Source organism: Camelina sativa, chromosome 7 (assembly GCF_000633955.1).
Source record: "Camelina sativa cultivar DH55 chromosome 7, Cs, whole genome shotgun sequence".
NCBI classification, from domain to species: domain Eukaryota; kingdom Viridiplantae; phylum Streptophyta; class Magnoliopsida; order Brassicales; family Brassicaceae; genus Camelina; species Camelina sativa.
The window spans coordinates 21,606,750-21,617,871 of record NC_025691.1 but is presented as its reverse complement, the minus strand read 5'-3'; positions in this window follow the sequence as shown (position 1 = coordinate 21,617,871).

Here is an 11,122-nt window from a genome sequence, read left to right as displayed (position 1 = left end):
AGAAGACTCACTCTCGTCTCCTACGTTTCACCCTCTTTACTCTAATGTAAGTTTTTTTTCTTTTTACTATGTAACTAGTCAAGTATTGTTTTTGAAATCGATTTCCAAATATTTTTCTTCACCATCGACTTTTAATAGGTTTGTATATTGTCTGAGATTGAAATGTAAACCCTTAAATTTGCTGTATGTGTTTCCTCTTTCATATAAGTTGGGTTTTGATGTTTATGTCATAGTGATATTAGTTTTTTTCTTTGTGTAGATGGATTCTACCGATGAGACTTCTAAATCCACAGCAAATTTTGGAGCTAGTACTTCAGAAGGATTCCACATACCAGAATCACAAGAACAACCTCAAAGAATAGAGACCGAGTCTTCAGCAAATGTTGAGGAATCAAAGAAAAGGTCTAACCCGTCTATGGCTTGGGACCATTTTGTGGAGACTAATATTGCTGACAAAGCTAAATGTTGTCATTGTGCCACAATGATTACATGTAGAACGAAGACGGGTTCGACAACTAGTGCAATGTTAGCCCACATCAAGACATGCAAGATGAGAAGGCCAGACGAAGATGAAGGTGAAAGTGATAGTAAAAAGCTGAAGCAATCAACATTATTTCATCAGAATCACACAAATGGAGTGTTTGGGAGTAAAGTGCCATCTTTCATGGCTTATAGTCAGCCAGCAACCCGTAGGGGATTAGTAGAAATGATCATTATGGATGAGCTGCCGTTTAGATTTGTTGAACATAGGGGATTTATAAGATTCATGAACATTGCTCAACCACGTTTTGTTATGCCTTGTCGTCAAATTGTGGCTAAAGATTGTTTGGAGCTTTATGAGGATGAAAAGAGCAAATTGAGGAAGTTTTTCAGAAACTATAATGGCAGCATTTCTCTGACGACGGACTGTTGGACATCCATACAGAACATGAGCTACATGTGTCTAACAGCGCATTATGTGGATGAGGATTGGAAGCTGCAAAAAAAGATCATCAATTTCTGCATAGTCGATAATCATTCTGGTGATACAATTGGTAAAATGGTTGAGAAGTGTTTGGTTTTCTGGGGAATCAGAAAGGTTTTCACCATTACAGTAGATAATGCAAGTTCTAATGATCTTGCATTAAAATACTTGAAAAGAAAGTTGACATCATGAGGAACAACTATCTTGGATGGAGAATTTCTGCACATGCGATGTGGAGCACATATTTTAGGTTTGATTGTGAGAGATGGTCTTAAGGAGGTACATGGTGCAATCTCAAGGATTAGATCAGCTGTTAGGTATATTCGATCTTCACCTGGTAGGCTTAAAAGGTTTAAGGAGTGTTTAGAGACTCAAAAGGTTGAATCAAAAGCTGGTCTTTGTTTAGATGTTGAAACAAGGTGGAATTCCACATACATGATGCTATAATCTGTTGTTGCTCTTAAGAAAGGGTTTGATATGCTTGAGATGGAAGATGAGAAGTATGTTTCAGAGCTTACAAGAATCTGCGAAGCTGTACCAAGTGAAAGTGATTGGTCTTATGCAGTATTTTTATTGTCTGATATATTGCAGTATTTTTATGATGCAACTGTGAATATCTCTGGGTCTAAATATGTTACTGGTAATACATACATGAAAGAGATATTCGGAGTGGGCTGGATGATTGTGAAGATGAATAATATGGAGGATGAACACAAGAAGGCTATGGCCGAAAAAATGAAGCTGAAGTTTTATAAGTATTGGGGAAATTTTGACAACTCAAATATGATGATCTATGTTGCTGCAGTTCTTGATCCGAGATACAAGATGAGATGGGTAAAGTGGATGATTGAAGGTACATATCCTTCTAATGAGGCTAAGTGTTTGATTGCCAAGATCACAAATGCTATGGATAGATTATTTGAATATTATTCATCTTTGCAATCTCAAGATCCAATATCTTCCCAAAGTAAAGGAGGTTCAGAGCCACATTCTAAGCAAAAAGATAAGAAACATAAACTCATGGAGGAAATGTTTGATGATGCTGAGGAAAGTGAAGAGGCTGATGTTGTGAAATCAGAGATAGAGTATTATTTAGATGATATTCAGGAGGATAGAAAGAATCCAAGTTTTAAGATCTTAGATTGGTGGAAGATAACCGGTTCTAAGTATAAGGTTTTGTCACTGATGGCAAGAGACTTGTTGGCCATACCTGTGTCAACTGTTGCATCTGAATCTGCATTTAGTACAGGGGGTCGAGTACTTGATCGGTTTCGTAGCTCCCTAACACCAAGAACTGTTGAAGCTCTTATTTGTACTCAGGATTGGTATCGTGCTGATGATGCAGATTTAAGAGTAGAAGAACATCTTGCCGAGCTTGAGAATATTGAATTCGGTTAGTACCTTTTTACTCTTCCACTTTTATGAATTTGTTATAGTTTTCAAATACTAATAGTTAGTTGTTATCTTATACAGAGGTGGAGTCTCTAAGTATACATCCATGATCATATTTGAGGATTGGTAACTGGTAAGTGCTCACTTCACTTGCTTTAAATTTCTATGAACTTGTGTGGAAGATGAGAAGAATCAAGAGAAAATCTAACGAATACTAATCATAATTGATTGTTGAATTTTGCATGGTTACACTTAGTCATTTGAGGATTATGCAGCAATGTGTGTTCATTTTTAAATATATTTAGTCTCATTTTAAGTTCAAGTAGTTCAGTTTTGTTCTTTGGTTTGGAAAATGATTAATCTTTCTCTCTTTATTTTTGTCAGATTCTAAGAAGGATTTAAGAAGGGAAATAAAGGATGTCACTTGAACTTTTGTATTTTGTATTTTTCATCAATTTTAAGCTACGTTATGAACTTTTTAAGCTTATTATTTATGATATCAATGAATTTAGGATCTAAAGACTATATTTTCGGATATCCGGATATTTAACGAATATCCGGATATCGGATATCCGAAATTTCGGATCCGAATACGAATACTAAATACATGGATACCTGAAATACGGATACGAATACGAATACCTGAAAAAACCCGGATATCCGCTCCGTTTATAGGGCTAATGGGTGGGGGTAGATGGTAGCAGGCCCGGCCCTTGACACATGAGTGTTGGGCCTCCATATTTTTTGAGATTTTTAATAATAAAAATAGGTCTCAAAAAATATTTTTACTGCAAAAATAGGCCTTAATTTTATGAAAATTATAAATTTGGTCTCAAGTTTTAAATTTATCTACTTTTTATTGCAAAAATATGCCTTATTTTCCGAAATTTTAAGATTTAGTTTCAGTTTTATTTTTTTATCTATAAAATCTATTAAAAAATAATTGTTTTGTATTGGGCCACAAATTTTACTGGGCCGGCTCTGGATGGTAGATGATCTTTTGAATTTTTTCAACGAATACTTAAATGTCAGTAATATAGATAGAGTCCTATATTTAGGAAAAAGAAAGTAAAACATACTAACAAAGAAACCGTATATGAAAAAGAAGAAAGAAAAAAAAGGACTCCAAAACTAATTTATATTTGTCGTGACGTAATTGTCATCATATAATAAAAGTGTAGTCCAAAAAAGGGGAATTGGAAGAAGGGGATGCTCGCTCGGTCGTCATGGCCATAAAAGTGGATCATGTGGTCCAAATTCTCTGTACACTAGTACTCTCTACTCTCTCATCTTTTTATTTTAATAACACATCGCGTTACATCCACGCGCCGTCGTGGAAGGTGGTCTGAATTAGTAAGTAAACCCATGGCCATATTCGAAAAGTCAGAAGTAGTAAACCCAACTTCGAAGAAAGGAAAAATCTAATTACATTCATACACAACACAACACAAGTAACGTACACACAGAGTGACGAATCATGAATGACACAAAACATTGGATCTGAGTTAGAGAGAAAAGAAAGGACAGTGTTGAGTGGGTCATCACGTGCGAGTGACACGCGTCGCCGTCGTCACTTTTAGACTGGGTGGGATCCACTGTTGAAACTGTTGAACTGTTGAAACTAAAACTTGGATCCAAGCCATTCATTTGTTTTTTGTGTGTGTGTGTTGTATTTTTTATGTGATTGTCTCGCTGACGTCCAAGGACTAGTTTGTCATCCCGAGAAATCTTTTTTTTATTTTCATATATGCACACACACTTTGACTTTAGAGAGAGCTTGAGAGTTTATGGTTTTTTGTGCAATTATTACAGTCACGTCATGGTCAAGGCTAAGACTCAACTCAATTGTGGGATATTTTCCAATATCGCAGAATATATGATGAGAACGGTCATTGAAACGATGTCGTGACGGCTCTAAAACGCACCACCGTACGTACATTCCCGTAAAAGCACGTCTTCTTCACTATAGATAACAATGTTTACAACACGAACAGAACTTGCAATTTATACGTTTTGTTAGTCGTATATGCATCGTACAAAAAAGTGTAACGACCATACACAAAATGCACATACATTTTAGGCCTTATTAATTACAAAAAAAAAAAAAGAGGCTGGTTATAAAATTATTCGCGCAAGACAGCTACGACACATATGCTTTGTCATATTGAGCCATGCACGCAGAATATTCATACAGCTATATTTATTTTTGTGGGTGTGCATATCTTTATCATGATTGTGTTACATCTTCGTACGTATACCATATTTGAATTGATCCACCCGTCTAAGGAACATTCGACTCCGATCGATTGATACGTTTCTTTCATTTGTCTGAGTCAGGACTTGTAATTGTTGAGGTAAGTCTGACGTGTAAATTTATGGTTGTCATATTCGAAATTTTCGTTTCAGTGTAACACGTTTTGTTTTTCATTTTCTTTTGAAATCTTGAATTTTCTCATTTTATGTTCATTACAAATGTAGTGGAATGGCAACAAAAAAAAATTATCTATTTTTGAAACATCTCCAATATTAACACCGCGGTATAAGATTAACTAGGTACCAACCCGCACTATATGCTGGATAAATCGATTTAAATAAAATATTATGAGTAAAATATTTATTTAAGATTTAAGATTCGTTTGTATAAAACAATATATGTAAGTAAAGTTTTTCCGCTTATTCAAATTTATTTTCTGTAAAATACGTGAAATATTTGAACTTGGAAAAGAATTTTAAGGTGGTGTAGAAAGTTTTGATGTCTTTTTGTGTTTCTAAAAATCAAATTTATATATTTTATGTTTGACATTATTATCTATAGCACTATACCATTAAATAGATAAAACAATATTTTTTAGACTAATCAATTTAGTTTAAACTAATCCTAAGTTAAAAAATGCAATGAGAAATTGATAAAAGTGGCAAAGAAATGAATATTTTTTTTACTTGTTTGTAATTCACTTTTAATAACTAAATAGGTTATAAAAATGGTAATTAAATAAATTTTTGGATTTGATACTTGATTAAATATTTCATTCATAAAAACTAATAGAAAAATATTGGCTCATAATATTTCAATGGCATAATTATGTAAATAATAATAAAAATAAAGGATATTTATTAAAAAAAGTACAGAAGGTCTATAAGCGCGACACCTTAGTTTTTTTGTGAAAGTACTTCTGTGTTAATATATAGGGGATTACATACACAAAACATGGTGTCATAGTGTAGTAAGTCCAAACGGATCTCCCCTATGCAAAAAAAATAAAAGAAAAGTGATTCCATTCAAAGTTCTAATAGGACGAGAGCACAATATATATACATTAATACATGAATCTTTTAAAAAAAAACAGAGTGTATATACATGCATCTATATAATGAAAAGGGAAGTGGCGAAAGAGAGATGAAAACAAACATTTCTCCAAACATTTGCAGTGAAATATATATTTATATATGAGTATTTATTATATAATAAAACGAAAGTACACAGCTTTTTTTAAAACTATATAATATGAGTTATAATATTAATTATTTGATTATTTGATAGGTTATAGGTTATAGTATATGGATCATAACCATTACTTAAATTTCGATCCTCTTAAAAAAGATATTGCAAAAAAATAAAATAAAATCTCCACAGAATATTTAATTAATCATATATAAGCAACAAAATCTCAAAAATTAATTGATCTTCCGCGGATTAAGAGTGATTTTCGATTATACTAGCAACTATATATCAAAATAACAGAAATAATGTTTATTATGATTGATTTGATAAATTTCAAAAAATTTAGGCTAATCCGCAGAACAATCATAAAAAATCTCAAAAAAAAAATTCTTCATATTTAGCATATGATTTTATTGCATAATGTTTTATTCACAACAACTTTAAAAAACAATCACATAAATTATATTTTATATAAAAATTATAATATAAATAAAATGAAGGGTCCAAATCTAGTATATATATATATAAAGTATAAACGCCAAACTAAAGTCTTTACTTTAAAAAAAATTAATGTAAATTTCGATTTCATATCCATTACTTAAGTTTCGATTTCATATCCTCTTAAAAAAGATATTGCAAAAAAATAAAATAAAATCTCCACAGAATATTTAATTAATCATATATAGGCAACAAAATCTCAAAAATTAATTGCTCTTCCGCGGATTAAGAGTGATTTTCGATTATACTAGCAACTATATATCAAAATAACAGAAATAATGTTTATTATGATTGATTTGATAAATTTCAAAAAATTTAGGCTAATCCGCAGAACAATCATAAAAAATCTCAAAAAAAAAATTCTTCATATTTAGCATATGATTTTATTGCATAATGTTTTATTCACAACAACTTTAAAAAACAATCACATAAATTATATTTTATATAAAAATTATAATATAAATAAAATGAAGGGTCCAAATCTAGTATATATATATATAAAGTATAAACGCCAAACTAAAGTCTTTACTTTAAAAAAAATTAATGTAAATTTCGATTTCATATCCATTACTTAAGTTTCGATTTCATATCCTCTTAAAAAAGATATTGCAAAAAAATAAAATAAAATCTCCACAGAATATTTAATTAATCATATATAGGCAACAAAATCTCAAAAATTAATTGCTCTTCCGCGGATTAAGAGTGATTTTCGATTATACTAGCAACTATATATCAAAATAACAGAAATAATGTTTATTATGATTGATTTGATAAATTTCAAAAAATTTAGGCTAATCCGCAGAACAATCATAAAAAATCTCAAAAAAAAAATTCTTCATATTTAGCATATGATTTTATTGCATAATGTTTTATTCACAACAACTTTAAAAAACAATCACATAAATTATATTTTATATAAAAATTATAATATAAATAAAATGAAGGGTCCAAATCTAGTATATATATATATAAAGTATAAACGCCAAACTAAAGTCTTTACTTTAAAAAAAATTAATGTAAATTTCGATTTCATATCCATTACTTAAGTTTCGATTTCATATCCTCTTAAAAAAGATATTGCAAAAAAATAAAATAAAATCTCCACAGAATATTTAATTAATCATATATAGGCAACAAAATCTCAAAAATTAATTGCTCTTCCGCGGATTAAGAGTGATTTTCGATTATACTAGCAACTATATATCAAAATAACAGAAATAATGTTTATTATGATTGATTTGATAAATTTCAAAAAATTTAGGCTAATCCGCAGAACAATCATAAAAAATCTCAAAAAAAAAATTCTTCATATTTAGCATATGATTTTATTGCATAATGTTTTATTCACAACAACTTTAAAAAACAATCACATAAATTATATTTTATATAAAAATTATAATATAAATAAAATGAAGGGTCCAAATCTAGTATATATATATATAAAGTATAAACGCCAAACTAAAGTCTTTACTTTAAAAAAAATTAATGTAAATTTCGATTTCATATCCATTACTTAAGTTTCGATTTCATATCCTCTTAAAAAAGATATTGCAAAAAAATAAAATAAAATCTCCACAGAATATTTAATTAATCATATATAGGCAACAAAATCTCAAAAATTAATTGCTCTTCCGCGGATTAAGAGTGATTTTCGATTATACTAGCAACTATATATCAAAATAACAGAAATAATGTTTATTATGATTGATTTGATAAATTTCAAAAAATTTAGGCTAATCCGCAGAACAATCATAAAAAATCTCAAAAAAAAAATTCTTCATATTTAGCATATGATTTTATTGCATAATGTTTTATTCACAACAACTTTAAAAAACAATCACATAAATTATATTTTATATAAAAATTATAATATAAATAAAATGAAGGGTCCAAATCTAGTATATATATATATAAAGTATAAACGCCAAACTAAAGTCTTTACTTTAAAAAAAATTAATGTAAATTTCGATTTCATATCCATTACTTAAGTTTCGATTTCATATCCTCTTAAAAAAGATATTGCAAAAAAATAAAATAAAATCTCCACAGAATATTTAATTAATCATATATAGGCAACAAAATCTCAAAAATTAATTGCTCTTCCGCGGATTAAGAGTGATTTTCGATTATACTAGCAACTATATATCAAAATAACAGAAATAATGTTTATTATGATTGATTTGATAAATTTCAAAAAATTTAGGCTAATCCGCAGAACAATCATAAAAAATCTCAAAAAAAAAATTCTTCATATTTAGCATATGATTTTATTGCATAATGTTTTATTCACAACAACTTTAAAAAACAATCACATAAATTATATTTTATATAAAAATTATAATATAAATAAAATGAAGGGTCCAAATCTAGTATATATATATATAAAGTATAAACGCCAAACTAAAGTCTTTACTTTAAAAAAAATTAATGTAAATTTCGATTTCATATCCATTACTTAAGTTTCGATTTCATATCCTCTTAAAAAAGATATTGCAAAAAAATAAAATAAAATCTCCACAGAATATTTAATTAATCATATATAGGCAACAAAATCTCAAAAATTAATTGCTCTTCCGCGGATTAAGAGTGATTTTCGATTATACTAGCAACTATATATCAAAATAACAGAAATAATGTTTATTATGATTGATTTGATAAATTTCAAAAAATTTAGGCTAATCCGCAGAACAATCATAAAAAATCTCAAAAAAAAAATTCTTCATATTTAGCATATGATTTTATTGCATAATGTTTTATTCACAACAACTTTAAAAAACAATCACATAAATTATATTTTATATAAAAATTATAATATAAATAAAATGAAGGGTCCAAATCTAGTATATATATATATAAAGTATAAACGCCAAACTAAAGTCTTTACTTTAAAAAAAATTAATGTAAATTTCGATTTCATATCCATTACTTAAGTTTCGATTTCATATCCTCTTAAAAAAGATATTGCAAAAAAATAAAATAAAATCTCCACAGAATATTTAATTAATCATATATAGGCAACAAAATCTCAAAAATTAATTGCTCTTCCGCGGATTAAGAGTGATTTTCGATTATACTAGCAACTATATATCAAAATAACAGAAATAATGTTTATTATGATTGATTTGATAAATTTCAAAAAATTTAGGCTAATCCGCAGAACAATCATAAAAAATCTCAAAAAAAAAATTCTTCATATTTAGCATATGATTTTATTGCATAATGTTTTATTCACAACAACTTTAAAAAACAATCACATAAATTATATTTTATATAAAAATTATAATATAAATAAAATGAAGGGTCCAAATCTAGTATATATATATATATATAAAGTATAAACGCCAAACTAAAGTCTTTACTTTAAAAAAATTAATGTAAATTTCGATTTCATATCCATTACTTAAATTTCGATTTCATATCCTCTTAAAAAAGATATTGCAAAAAAATAAAATAAAATCTCCACAGAATATTTAATTAATCATATATAGGCAACAAAATCTCAAAAATTAATTGCTCTTCCGCGGATTAAGAGTGATTTTCGATTATACTAGCAACTATATATCAAAATAACAGAAATAATGTTTATTATGATTGATTTGATAAATTTCAAAAAATTTAGGCTAATCCGTAGAACAATCATAAAAAATCTCAAAAAAAAAAATAATTCTTCATATTTAGCATATGATTTTATTGCATAATGTTTTATTGACAACAACTTTTAAAAAACAATCACATAAATTATATTTTATATAAAAATTATAATAGAAATAAAATGAAGGGTCCAAATCTAGTATATATATATATATATACTATAAACGCCAAACTAAAGTCTTTACTTTAAAAAAAATTAATGTAAATTAAACTAACAATTAAGTATTTAATTTATATTTAACCAAAATATCTATGTAAAACAAAAATTTGCATTAATAGAAATTAACTTTAAAAGTTCTCGAAATAAAATTAAGTTATTTCAACATTATTAATTTATATTAATAGATAATAAGACCAATTAATTTCATCAATAGATTATGAGAAAATAAATCAATTAATTCAAATAATTTAAATTTAAATTAATTATTACAAGTTAAAAACCCAAAATAATTAGAGAACTGCTAGAAATGTCATTTTTGATATACCCTTTTTCAAAAATACCCATTTTTGAAAATTTTCATTTTTACCCTGTTTTACACAATTACACTATGTTAAACTAATTTTTTGATTTTTTTTAGGTTTGAGTTCTTTATTTTATATTTATGATATAGTTTTTAGGAGGTAAGGTTTAGTATTTGGAGTTCAGGGTTTAAAATTTAATCGTTTTATATATTAAAAGGGATATTTTTGAAAATAGACACCATAAAAAGATATTTTTGAAAAGTTGTATTTTGAAAATCTCTCAAATAATTATTGTTAACAATTTTAACGCATAAATAAATATTACATGGTCAATTAGTATAACTATAAACCAAACCATAAAATATATAATGCACATAATTTACTTTTATATAACTGGTATTTTATAGTAAAATACAGAGTTATTAAAGTGGGAAAAAAAGTTTTTATCATTTTAAAGAGAGATATTTGTTTAGTTACAAAAAGATATTTGTTTAGTTACAAAAATAGTTAATGATTTAAGAGTTTTGCATTTTATAATCATCAAAAAAATTATATCTCTAGATAGTACTAAATTAAGTTTTTATATACTAAAGACTAAAGAGTATAGAGTTATGTTAAGCGAACAAAAGTCTAGACAGACATTTGGTCAGTTACATATTATTTAAAATGTCAAAATATAGCTAATTTTTTTAGAAATAATAATTATGTGTCAC